This window comes from Rhea americana, unplaced genomic scaffold, assembly GCF_003343005.1.
Source record: "Rhea americana isolate MKP2758 unplaced genomic scaffold, rheAme1 scaffold_189, whole genome shotgun sequence".
NCBI lineage: Eukaryota > Metazoa > Chordata > Aves > Rheiformes > Rheidae > Rhea > Rhea americana.
Window position 1 is genome coordinate 336,186 of NW_028186027.1, and position 12,799 is coordinate 348,984.

The window sequence follows — 12,799 nt, forward strand, 5'->3', positions numbered from 1 at the left end:
TTCATCTTTTTGTCTATGAAAGGAAAGCAGTTGTACCTAATGTAMCTGTACTCATCTCTGCACTCCAGCCAACTTGTGCATTTTGAGACTGTCAAAATGGCTTAACATGCGTATTGAAAATACRTTGCTGTTAGAAAGCAATTGGGTAATTCATTACAGGAAAGCTTTAAATCATTGCATTTGTTTCTGTCCATATCAAGTCATTTCCTATAGCCATCCTTTGAGAAAATCCGGTGCCCCGRGCCCCCGAGGAACAATCTGAGGAGGAAGTGTGCTGCCCATCATGGCCCTGCACTGCTTCCACTCATCTTCCTGGCCTGTAAATAAAAACCCCTCTGAACAATGATAGGGCGACGGTGAACGCAACGCGCCATGGCTGCACATGGTGTTTTGTCAAAGAAATCCTGGGAAGTGAGTCAAACTTTATTCAGAGCCCTCGATGCTAAATTTATCGGTGAGTGTAGACAGTTTAGCATTGTAGAACAGCTGGGCTTTGGTCCACATGAAAAAGCGGTCATAGGTACTAAATGTCATCTCCTGCGCCTCTCTGAAAGAACCAATACTGTGCCATAAAGTGGTACAGGGAGCTGGCGATCAGCTTAGTAAAGAGGAAAACAAAAAAAAAAGTTATGATTTGTGTGACTAGGGTCAGCAAAGAAAAGGGCATTTAATCCCCATGGGGTGCTTGCGGTCCCTAGGCCACCGTGCTGGATGCTGACTGCAGAAAACGAATGGGGAAGCCGAGGAGCTGAGCCGTGTGYGTGCTCCTGGCGTGTGCACGAGTGTGAGTGAGAGCCGGGGGAGGGGAGAGGGACGATTTCAGGAGGGAAGGGAAGGGGAGGGGAAAAAAAAAAGTCAAATTCAAATGAGGTGGAGTCACCAGAGCATGAATGCACTGAATGGGCAGTCTGGCTGGAGCAGCAAAGAGCAAAGCGGACCTGAACAATCGGTGGATTATTTTCCATCTGGATGGAGTGGGCTCGTACTGTCTTCAGCTGAATGACTTTATTTAGAGTCARAGCCTGGTTTTCGTTCAGTGCAGGCGTTGCAATCTTCTCTGCTATGAAGTTTTAATACGCTGGGGAAAGCCAATGGCACTGCTAGCTAATGTGGGAAATAGTTTTTGTGCAGCCCCTCCGTAGCGGAGCAGTGAGCTTGGCTGTAGTGCTCTTTTAAGCGGCAGTGAGAATGCAATGTGATTGGCTCGACAGAAGGAAGCACACTTTTTTTCTGTCTGGAATAAAGTTTTTGCACAGCCTGTACTCCATGAGAGAATTTCTGTCATGACGGCGTCCATAGGTAGGTTCTCAATTTCCTGCTCTCCCTCTTTCTTCCGAGTTTTCCTCTGTCCGAAAATTCACTTTGTGGGGGTTCTCCGTTTCCTTGGCTGTGTTCCTAGCCTGGCGCAGGAGGCAGTGAAACGTGATCTACACTGCAGTGCATGTCTGTCTGCGTGTGTGTGCGGGGGGAGTGGGGGGAAGAGAGGGATTAAAAAAAAACAAAACAGACACTTTGGCAATTCAGTGGTAGAGCCCTGCAGCAGTGCAATACGCTGTATGGGCTTCTAGAAGTCGCTTGTGCAGGTTGTACTGGGTTTAGTGCATGCTGTATACTTACATGCTGGTAGCAAGCTGTGAAAAAAATAATAGGGGAAAGAATTATGCCTTGTGTGGTTATGTGGCTGTATTTGGAGTCTGCAGAGAGGTTGTGAAGCTTTACAGACAAAGATATGACTGTTCTGATCTGCGAGCATTAATGGAGTGGCAGAGGGCACCAGGCAGGGCACATGCTTTGTACACAAGCTTTGTACAGCTTTTTTTTTTTTTTTTTTTTTGGAGGAGACTTTGTAACTTTTCTTTTTCTGTATGTGATGTTAGCATAATTGCTAACTCCATCCAAAATCTTTGTCGAGACTGATTCTTATTCCTCCCCTGAGGGGTTCCTAGCAAGGTTTCAGCAGCATTAAATTTCCTTTCAAAGGCATGAAAAATGAACTGATTTTATAAATGTTACAAGTCTTTTCTGAATGAGGAATATCACTTACTTTTCCTGCCCTCTTCCTTAACGAGAATAACAGCATATTGTGCCACCAGCATTGGCAGGATAATTTGGGCAGTACTCAGTCACATGTAAAATATCTTTTATTTCGTACTCTAGATCTGAATTTTTCATCAAAATAAAATACAATCTTAGAGTAGGCAGTTGTTGCATGGTGTGATCTGCAGGATGTACCAGGATAATTTAAAGGGCATGGTTCTTATGGCTTTAATACAAACAAATTTTCCATTCAGTCAGTAGCAGCAGTTGCTTGTGCAAGGACTGCAGGGATCCACCCAGTGTAAACCACAGTGGAGAGTTACTGAATCATGTACTCTTAGCACTGCATGAAGAAAACACCTAATAGCATCACCTTTCATTCTTATGTTACATGACTTCAAACAACATAAACAATTAACTTAATTTGTTCTAGCAGTTTCAATTCCAGATTTGTAAAAGCAGGCTCTGAAAACTAGTTCTTTTTTGGGGTTTTCTGACTTACAAAATGGAAATGGTGTAGGTATCCTACTCCAAAACTGAAAAAACAGCCCTCATTTTTGGCATTAAGACTGCAGTGAGCTGTGTTCAGCTATTTATTACAAGCAAGTGATCCCACTGAAGTGAACAGGTTGAATGGAGTCACATTTGGGCAGAATTTCTCTGGCAGGCTATGGCAGAGGGGCAGGGCCATAGTGTGACATTTGGCATAYGGTCCAAATGTCAGTTTGGTTGCTTCCACTCCTCAGACAACGTAAGTACTCCCTGAACATCAAAAACTACATCCTTGGATCTCTCTGGGCTGCTGCAGTCACCAAGGAACTGGCTTGAGAAAGGAAAAGGGGAGTTCAAACTCCCAATCACTGCTCCCAGCTTTAGATCGCTGTCCCGCTYTCCACCAAAGGAAGAGTAGATAGGATCATACTGCGAAGTTAAAGATGTCAGTGATGAACCTTGGTTCTTGTCTTTTGGGATGGCAGGTCTTGAGCTCAGTCCCTCCTTTGCTCACTCAATGTACTTGCTCTATTTTTGTCCTCCCTTGCATTGTCTTTGCAGTGGGTCTCTGTCAGTAGATGTAAAGTTGAATTTCTTTTCATTTCAGCAGAGATGATCCAGACTTGCATCTCCCACGTCTTGAGCAATTTCAGTAACTAATGAAGTTTGGAGCAGGGCARGCATTTTCCTCTTTTCTCCTTTCTTGGAGTGTCTCAATCTTTGAGAGCATGCTGTCTGAAAAAATATAATTGTTCATTTTGAAGATATCAGTACACATGCGATTCTTAAACCTTTTTCCCCTAGAAGTATTGCAGTTTAACCTTACGATTTGATGAGAATTGTCGTATGAGCTAATGTGAATATCTGAAATTTTAGTATGAGATAAGCCAGGATAAGAATGGAATTAGCTATCTCTAATGGTACTTAACTATTTTGCTGTGAACATCTAGTGCAGGCACATCAATAATTGTATTCTATTTGTTTTGTTGGATATGTTTTTGCTCATCACGGCTCGAATATGAATGATCTGCTTTTATTTAAAAGGAGAATGCTAGTGCTCTTATTTATGCATTATGGACTGACAGCTGTATTAGTGGCTCTTTTCTAATGAAGAGTGGTTTGATAAACACCACATTTGATGTCTGTATGTGACCTGGATGACTGGAGGAGATGCCTTAGCAGCTGCCTTGCATTCCTAAGACAGCAAAGCTATGCTTAAAGTCAATAGCACAGCATCTGCAAGATCTTTTAAAATACATGAGAAGACATGTGCGACAGATTGCTTCAGCCTCTGGGGAAAGTTGTTGTTTTCTGATACTATTTGGGAAAATAAAACTGAAATAAGCAAAAACTACTTCAGAAAAGTACAGTATGGCTCTTACTGCTATAATGGTGAATTCCAAGTTCCATTCAGCAAATACAACTTTTTTTTTTTTTTTCTTTTGGAATGAATCTATTATATGGTGTGCCTAAATTGTGATTGCAAGGTTAAACAGTGTAAGGGTAGTTTATTGTCTGTCAATGGGATGTTTATTAGGAAAAGCTAGACTGTAAGATCTTCAGGGCAGGGACTGTGGGTGGGCATGTGGGTGGGGAAAGTGGGGTCTAGTAAATCATCCTTTTGATGCTATTCATCCATGTGCAGACAGAGGATGAGAGTAAGTGTTCTCTGATGCTGGAGTTGCTTGGAGATAAGCAGACCCCTGGCACAGCTTCAGAGGCTGCATTTGTTTGTTTCTGGCTGGAGCCTCTGTGGACTGTCCTGGGAGCTTGAAATTGCTGGGCTGTAGGAATGTCCCAGTGTGTACCCACTCTTGTATTTAGTTCAGGCTAAAGTCTCCTGCGGAGGTGGCATCCAGTCAGCCTTGCTCACCCTCTCCCTGCTGGAGAGGGCCACTTTGCCAGGTATATTTCSTCAAGGGGCAGCATGTATGACTTACAGCACTCTTTAGGCATGAGGCAAGAATGGATTTTCTGTCTTTAAATACAATTGGAAGGCTCCCAAAACACAGCGCTTTCTAAACACACATGATAAATAATTGCATGAAGTTAGAAGCCTTCAATACAGCAGGGTAGYTTATCTTTAATTACTAGTGGTTTGRGTTCAGACTAACTGCTGAACATCTTATTTATTCCACCAAAGACATGTATTTGTTGAGGAAAGCCTTTACCATCTCTCCAGATTTACAGTTTTGTTTCCCAAATCGTTAGCCACATTGCTGTGTCTTCTGTAAGAGCCAAGCACACAACACACATTCTACTGAATTCCTTGTCGGTAGTGTTTAATGAGGCATCCAAAGCAGACCTTCCTAATATGGGTATGGTTCGTGTGTGGATGATAGTGCCATCATCTTCATTGCTTTGCTCATTCTATGTGTTCATCCCACTTGGCTTGGATTCTTACAAAAAGGAGTTGATCCACTCAAACAGGCTTGAGCAGAATCTCCAAGCAGTAGTAACTTTGTTTTTTCTTTCACAGGCATGAATGATGGTTTAGAAAAGGTTTAAAATACATATTATTAATCTTTTATGTAGGAACTGCAATTTGATTACCACTGGTTGCTTTTTGAAAAGTGAAGGAAAGATACTTCAAAAACAACTGTCCCAGGAATRATGACAGCTTTAGGCTTGTGGCATGTTTTTCTGCAAAGTAAAGTAGGCAGCTGTGAAGAAGAGTATATAGAAATGCATAAAAGCAAGCAGATTCCAGGGCAAAAGATAAACTGTTCTTGTTGCATCCATACCAAAAACAAACTAACCACTGCTTTATTCCTTTTCAACATATCCTCTGTTTCTGCTAGTGCATTAGACTTTACTAATTAGAAATTAGTGTTATGATAGAAAGATATAAATGCTGGTTGGATGGGGTGCCTGGGGGATCTGTAGTCCAACTTGTTGCTCAAAACAGGACTACTGCATTTGGTTTYGTCTGAGTTACGAAAAACCCTACTGACAGATGTTCCACCACCTTTTTGGTTTACCTCATCCAGAGCTGCACTACCCCTTAGTGACAAAGCTTTTTCAGGTTTCCAGTGTACATCTACTGTTACTCTTTTTGTATCATCTGTCACTACTGAGAAGAGTTTGGTTCTGTTGTCTTCTTACTCTGCCTTCTAGTAATTGTAGGCTACTTTTAGATTTCCCACTTATTTTTTTTCTTCTGCAGACTAGACAAGCCCAGCTTCCCCATCCTCTTCTTGTAGGYCATGTGCTATAGGCCTTGTTAGTCTTCCACTGCACTGTCTCTGGTTCCTCATGTTCTTCTTGAACGGGGGGCCCCAAACTGGACATAATGTCCCCAGTACAGTTTCGCCAGACCAAGTACAAAGGGTTGGTAACTTCCTTTGATCTGCTGGGCATGCTTCTCCTGATGTAGTTAGTATTCAGTATACCTTATTTGTGATGAGAGCAAACTGATGATTACCATTCAGCTTGATATGCACTGTAATCTCCAGATCCTTAGCAGCAGGACTGCTTCTCACCAGTTGACTCCCAGTCTGTACTGTAGCAAGATACTGTTCTTCCCCAAGCACAAAAATTTGTATCTCATGTTGAACTTGATGAGATTTCTGTTAGTCCAGTCCTCAGGTTCATCAAGGTCTCTCTTACCACTCTGTGTGTGACCCACCCCCATAATTTAGTATCATCCACAAATTTGCTGACAGTGCATTGTCTCCCCATTCAAGTCATTCATGCAGATACTGAACAATTTAGGGCCCATTACCAACTGGACATCAATTTATTAGTTATAATCCTTTCAGTTCAGCAATCCAGCCAATTTTCAACCTATTTTTCTAAGCCGTGATTCCTCAGTTTGAGTTAGAAAGCTGTGGGAGACCATTAAAAACCTTTTTTAAGGCCAAGATGTACAACGTCACTGCACTCCCCTCGTGTCAGTGGCCACTAATTTCATCATAGAGGCAGTTGTTTGATCAAGCATGATTTGCTCTTGTTAAATCAATTCTGACTGTTCCTGATCACCTTCTTGTTCTTTGTGGTCTTCYATGGCATTGGAGTGAGGCTGAGCAGTCTGTAGTTCCCAACACCTTCCTTATTGCCCTTCTTGAAGATAACTGGAAACCTGGTAATGTTAAGCTTATCAGTGTGATTGAGTGAAGCAGAAGCATTGCTATAGACGTTACCCTTGTTTAAAGTTCTTAGATTTTCTTAAGATAATATAAAAATGTTGATTTCCAGATTTCTTGTGAATTAGTAATACTCAGTTGAGGAAAGGGAAGTTCCTCTGAGCAAAACAAGCTCTTTATATTCTGCTTAATATTCCTTTGTTTTTGAAGTCTAAGATGAAGTAAAAACTGAAAATGTGAAAAGGAGATCATAGAATCGTAGAATCGTAGAATCGGTAAGGTTGGAAGGGACCTCTGGAGATCATCTAGTCCAATCACCCTGCTCAAGCAGGGTCACCTGGAGCATTTTAGACAGGGTTGCATCCAGGCGGGCCTTGAAGATCTCCAGAGAGGGAGACTCCACAACCTCTCTGGGCAACCTGGTCCAGTGCTCCGTCACTCTCACAGTGAAGAAATTCCCCCTCACGGTCAGGCGGAACTTCCTGTGCTTCAATTTCTGCCCATTGCCTCTTATCCTGTCACATGGGACAACTGAAAAGAGTTTGTCCCCGTTCCCTTGACACCCTCCCTTCAGGTACTTGTACACATTGATAAGATCCCCCCTCAGTCTTCTCTTCCCCAGGCTGAAGAGGCCCAGCTCTCGCAGCCTTTCCTCGTAGGGCAGGTGCTCCAGCCCTCTGATCATCTTTGTAGCCCTACACTGGACTCTCTCCAGTAGCTCCATGTCTCTCTTGTACTGGGGAGATGCTATATGCTATACTAGCCTGTGCTAATGTGGGAAAGTAGATGTCTCAGCTCCTTATTGGACTCCTGCAGAAACCCTGGCCCAGCAATGGCAGCTTAAAGAGGAGAGGGAAAGCAACAGTCATTCTGAACTAGTGGTTAGGCATGGAGTATACAGATAGAAACTGTTAGTAGTTTTAGGCTATATATTCTGCATCATTTAAACTGTAGAGTTGAAGAAATACTGGGAAGAATTAGTGTTCTGTTGTCATAACCAAAGGGATAATTTTATAGTATATAATCTGATTCATTTCTAAAATCTACTTTTGGAAACTCTTACAAATTCGCATGCAGACTCAGTGTTTCTTTGCTTGGGGTTTTGGGGGAGTTTGAGGCAAAAAGTAAGCTAATAATGATAGGAATTACCACATTCTACAGGTTCTTATATGGAAAGCATCTTAACAGATACCTGTTTACTAAAGCATCTTGAAACCCTAAATCTATTTTGTCAAAAATGTGGAGAGCATAAACAATTAACTTCATTTTTGAGGACAATGAACAGGAAAGTGCTTTGCAGCTGCTTGGGCTTGTTAGGGTTTTTGCTTTCAATGTAAATGGCTTCCTTCTGTGTAACCCTTCTTAAACAAAAGAAATAGTAATACAGTAAATTGGCTGTTGTCTCAAGGTCTTAGACATGTTTGAAACACTTGAGAATAATTATGGAAGTTGGCTGGCAGCTCCATTGAGTCCTGGATGAAAAGTGGAACAACTTAGGTACAAAAGGATAGTGTAGGCTGTGCAGAAGAGATGATAAAGCTATTCCCTGACAGCTGAAATTGTAAAAGGCAAGCTCTTAAGCATCTCTCATTGAGGCCAACAAGTCACATTTCACATGTTCAATGCAAAGGAAAGAACAATGAGTCCAAAGTTGATAGTTTTTATGCAAGAAATTAATCTGGTCCATTTTATTGTTGTGAAATTGAAATGAGACTATAGTAAGTACAAAAGAGCAAAGTTCCAGTAAAGTCAATAGTTTACAAACCAATTGAAAGTGAGAGAGAGTTTCAGCATTACCTCCATCTATTTTGTTAATTTTGACAGCTTAGCATTTGGAAGAGCAGAAAGATGGATAGTGAAAGAGAAGATGGCTCTTGCAGCAGAACCTTACAATGCCAGCAGATTTGGAAAGATGTTAGCTTGTAAATGGGTTTAAGTGTGCCATCTTGCTGTCTCTTATTTCCATATGCAGGATTTTTAGTTTTGGTCTTCCCTGGGAGCCTTGTAGAGCTTCCCAGAAAGGAAGGTTTGCCAATTCTGTTCTTAGCACTCTGACAGCCCTTGGAGGAACACTTCTTTTCTGGGGAATGAAATCCTTTTGTCATGAATTCACTGTTTCCAGGGTTTCTGGCTTTGCATGGTAATATGAGCCTTTGCTACCCCATACTCAAACTGTGCGGTTACAGTTGTGCGCTCCTTTTCACTTCAGTCCAATTTACTGTCTCTGAACTTTGCATCAATACCCCTCTTCTCCTGAAATTCTTTCTTGATCCAATTTCTTCTTTGAAACTGTAGTTTTACAGTTTTTTATAGTCTTTCCCTTAATAGGGGAAGCCCTTCACTAAAACATTAGCAAAATATGTGAGATCTTAGAAGAGCTAAAATTATGCCTATTGTATATCATTACCCATGTACTTTGGTGGTTTTGCTTCTCTTCATTTCTTTTCTTCATCCTTTGGTGTGACTTTGGGCATTGGGCCTTACTACAGGTGGATTGCCTGAATGCCCAATTTTCTTCCCTTTGGTGCACCAAAACTTCCTGACAATTCCTCCTCCTCCTTCTTCTTTTTTTTTTTTTCTCTGATAAAGGTCTCTCTACCTTTTTTTTAGATTCTAAGATTTAGAAAGAGACTTTTCTAAACAAYCTTCTGTGTGCCTAAGATTATCATCCTGTGTGTTTTGTCCTACTGATGCACTTAAAGCCATGGAGCATCCACTGTGTCTTTAGATAGTTTGTTCTGATGGTTAATACTAAAGGCTAGCATATTCTTCCATGGATCCTTGCTCTGCATTTCCTTGTACGTATCATGCCTCAGCTCTGACTTGAGCCTAAATTTTTCACAAGAAATTCAGTTGGGTGGTGAAGTAACTTGCCTAATAAGAAATCAAAGAGTGTCAGAAATGGGAAGTAGCTATCTTTTAACCTGTTGTTTCCTGTGAAAAATACAGTTGTATCAGCAGGGACTCTTGTCATAGAAACTCTTAATTACCCAGGTGTGGAAAAGAGGGTGTGAAGCCTATCACCCCTGGAGCTCTCCACTCTTTGCCTGTCTCCATGTGGCAGTGGTTCAGCTCAGCATTGCAGAGTTCACTTTGGCAGTGCCAGTCAGGAGCTAGAGCCAGCTGGATGGCGAGCTGCAAAGCGACATGGAGTTTGTGCTAAACACTGGGGTATATTGTGCTCTTTTCTCAGACATGTTTCAAAGGGAAGAGGAAGGTCTTGCGAATGCTTGTCTGGTAACAGGAGGAGCCCTGGGAGAACAACAAATACCGAGTTCATAGAACGTGGCCCTTTAGCTGTGGAGGAAAAGTTGTTGTTGGTWCTCTTAGTGAAATGCAAGCTTCCAAAGAAGAAATTACTTTTACAGGGGACAGAGAAAATCGAGTGCGACTCTTCTGTTGCACTCTTTAGTGTTCTCAGTTCTGTCTTTATAGATGAGTTTGTCAGGAAAATCTGTCTACAGGAATGGATTTGTCAGCCTGAATATGAACAGTGAAAGAGGAAAGCTGGGGACCGTGTTTCCGTGCACAGTCTAAATGAGGCTATTGAGATGGGGAATATTTTGCAGATGTATCTGGTGTGGCTTCTTTTGAGCCTTTTGTTAGGCTGTATTTTTATGTCATTGGTGAAGCAAGGTGTCAAAGGATGGATCAAGTTATTCCACATGAATATAAGGAAGAACTTTACTGTGAGAGTGACAGAGCACTGGCGCAAGTTGCCCAGAGTGGTTGTGGATTCTCCTTCTCTGGAGATMTTCAAGGCYYGCCTGGATGCCATCTTGTCTAACATGCTCTAKGTGACCCTRCTTGAGCAGGGAGGTTGGACTAGATGATTTCCAGAGGTCCCTTCCAACCTCAACCATTCTGTGATTCTGTGAAGAAATAGAAGTGACTGCCAAATTTGAAAGTATCACAGGAAGCTTCTTATCCTTCTGGTGCACTTTAAGACTTCTTGTAGTCCRATTATTATGACTTGTTTTAATATGATGTGCTTTTTGGTGTCCATTCAGTTTTTAGGTTACCCTTAGGGTGCAGGATGGCAGCTGAGGTTTTGGGGTACTGAACAGTGACTTGGAGCTCCCTTTCCCCAAAAGAAGTAACTGAGGATCTTGATGGGAGTTTTTAGGCTCATAGAAAGCAGGTTGGAAGATGCTGTTTCTGACACATTCTCGCAGATAGGACTGAGGCATAGACTTAGCAGGTGCCTGCAGCTAGAAGTGCCAGTGCTTTATAGCAAACGAACATAGTGGGAGAGTTCCCACCATGCATTCAGAAATCTCCTAGAAGATTGCACAAACTTATGACTCCATGAGATAAAGGGTTAACAGCTGACATGGCAAGTGTAGACTCTGTATCAGACAATAGAGAGGACATAGCTGAAATATTCAGCAAGCTTGTTTTTAATTGAAATATAAACAAAGCARCTTTCATGGGAAGTGCCTTTCAGATACACTTGTTTCTGGCCTGGGAATAGTTGTACAGAGTTTGCATTCTTTCTGCAGATTACATGCCTTGCTCTCTGCAGCTTTTCACTTTTTTTTTTCTTTTTAATTTTTTTACACCTGTGAAAATTCAGTATAAAAAGAAATGGTACTTCTATCACTATGACAGCAGTCCTTCCTTCATGTGATGTTCAGTGTTGTAAAGGTAACAACAATGTCCCAAACAGAGAGAAACAAGTCTTGGTTCATTTCTTTGGACAAGGGCTGGTCTTTGAACAAGGGAGGAGAGGTCTTTGTTATGTGTAAATGCTTTAGATTAGCTCTTATGCGCATAGCTGAGATTGCATGAGTGGCACAAGCTTTTAAATTATTTCAGGAGGAATTCCCCTCCCCTTTCTCCCCCTAGCTTCTGTGTAACTGGATCTTAGTGACTCCCTTACGTAGTCTTATGTCAAGGCAATGGGTGCAGAAGCACATAAATGATCATATGGAGTTACGCCTCCGATCATTATTTCCATGCCTACAAGGAATGAGTTAGCCTCTCCCATAGAGCAGCAGCGGCAGCATCATCCCAGACTGAAGTATAATTGGGAGACATCTATAGGTTCTTGTGGAGAGATGAGGCTGTAACTCTTACGATATTTTGTCTTACAGATGCTGCACTCAGATCTCTCTGCTTTTAGCCTAGGGAAAGTTGCATTCCTTGAGTGGCTCTAGTGGTAATCAGAGACGCAATGTTTGAGTAAACTATCTTCAGCTGATCAGCTTTTTCTCAGATAATAATTAAGGCAAAGTGTTATTACTTTACTATAATACTAAAGTATTGTTACTTTATTATATTACTAAAGTGTTATTACTTTACCCTATTTTGAAATAGTTGCTGAAGATTTTAATATCAACCTTATAATGCTTAGGTGAACAAGCACCACTGATGTCAGTCGGAGTGTGGCTTAAGTCATGGGTTGATACAGGCAGCTGCGTTCTGACTGTGTTTGCACCAGTWTGAGAATGACTGTAATACATCTGCTCTGTTAGACAGATACTGATTGAAACTTTGCTAGCTCCTCCCCACCATGCGCACTTCCACAGTATTTCCTTAGAGTTCACTTTAAAGGCTGACATGGGCATGGTTAAAAGAAAGTGATGGGTGTAGTTGAAAGCRTGGTAGCTTTCTAATGCTTTCACCATCCTGTTAAATGGTTTCTCTACACAATATGTGTACTATGTCAGGAATTCAAGTAGTCTTGAGTCAGAGCACTGATTTGCAGATTTTCTTATCTCAGGCATTTCTTTTAAGTACCTCACACCCTCTCCATTCAGGCCAGGCTTTGCCATGAATTGAAAAGAAAGATTTGTTTAGACTTGTTTCAGTGGAGCTCACAAAAATAGTGAGAACCTTCCTCCTTTTTACACCATTAAAAAGGCTTCCTTATGGAAAATGTGTGTTAAGATCACCTTAACTTTTTCCAGAGCTGGAGTTGTTTCCTAGCTCTCTTCTGTGTAGTTCCCCCCCCCTTCTTTCTCCACTCAAGAGACAGTAATTAGATGCTGTTTCATCTGTAATCTCCTTGTTTAGGTTCCAGTCTTGCAAGAGTTTAGGTCAATGGAACTATTCATGAGTATAAAGCTATTCAGATGCTTAATCATTTGCAAGATCATAGTGCACGGCTTTGTCTGTAGTGGAAAATTGTGTAGTTAAACCTGAATTTATCTGGACAGTTTTTGTATTGCTTTAGACTGTAC

At 41.6% G+C, this 12,799-nt stretch overlaps 1 protein-coding gene across 16 annotated transcripts in view; it reads left to right on the forward strand.

The window, feature by feature from the left end:
• Positions 1-12,799, forward strand: part of TNS3 (tensin 3) — a 304,187-nt gene that overhangs the window by 266,544 nt on the left and 24,844 nt on the right. The window lies entirely within an intron of this gene.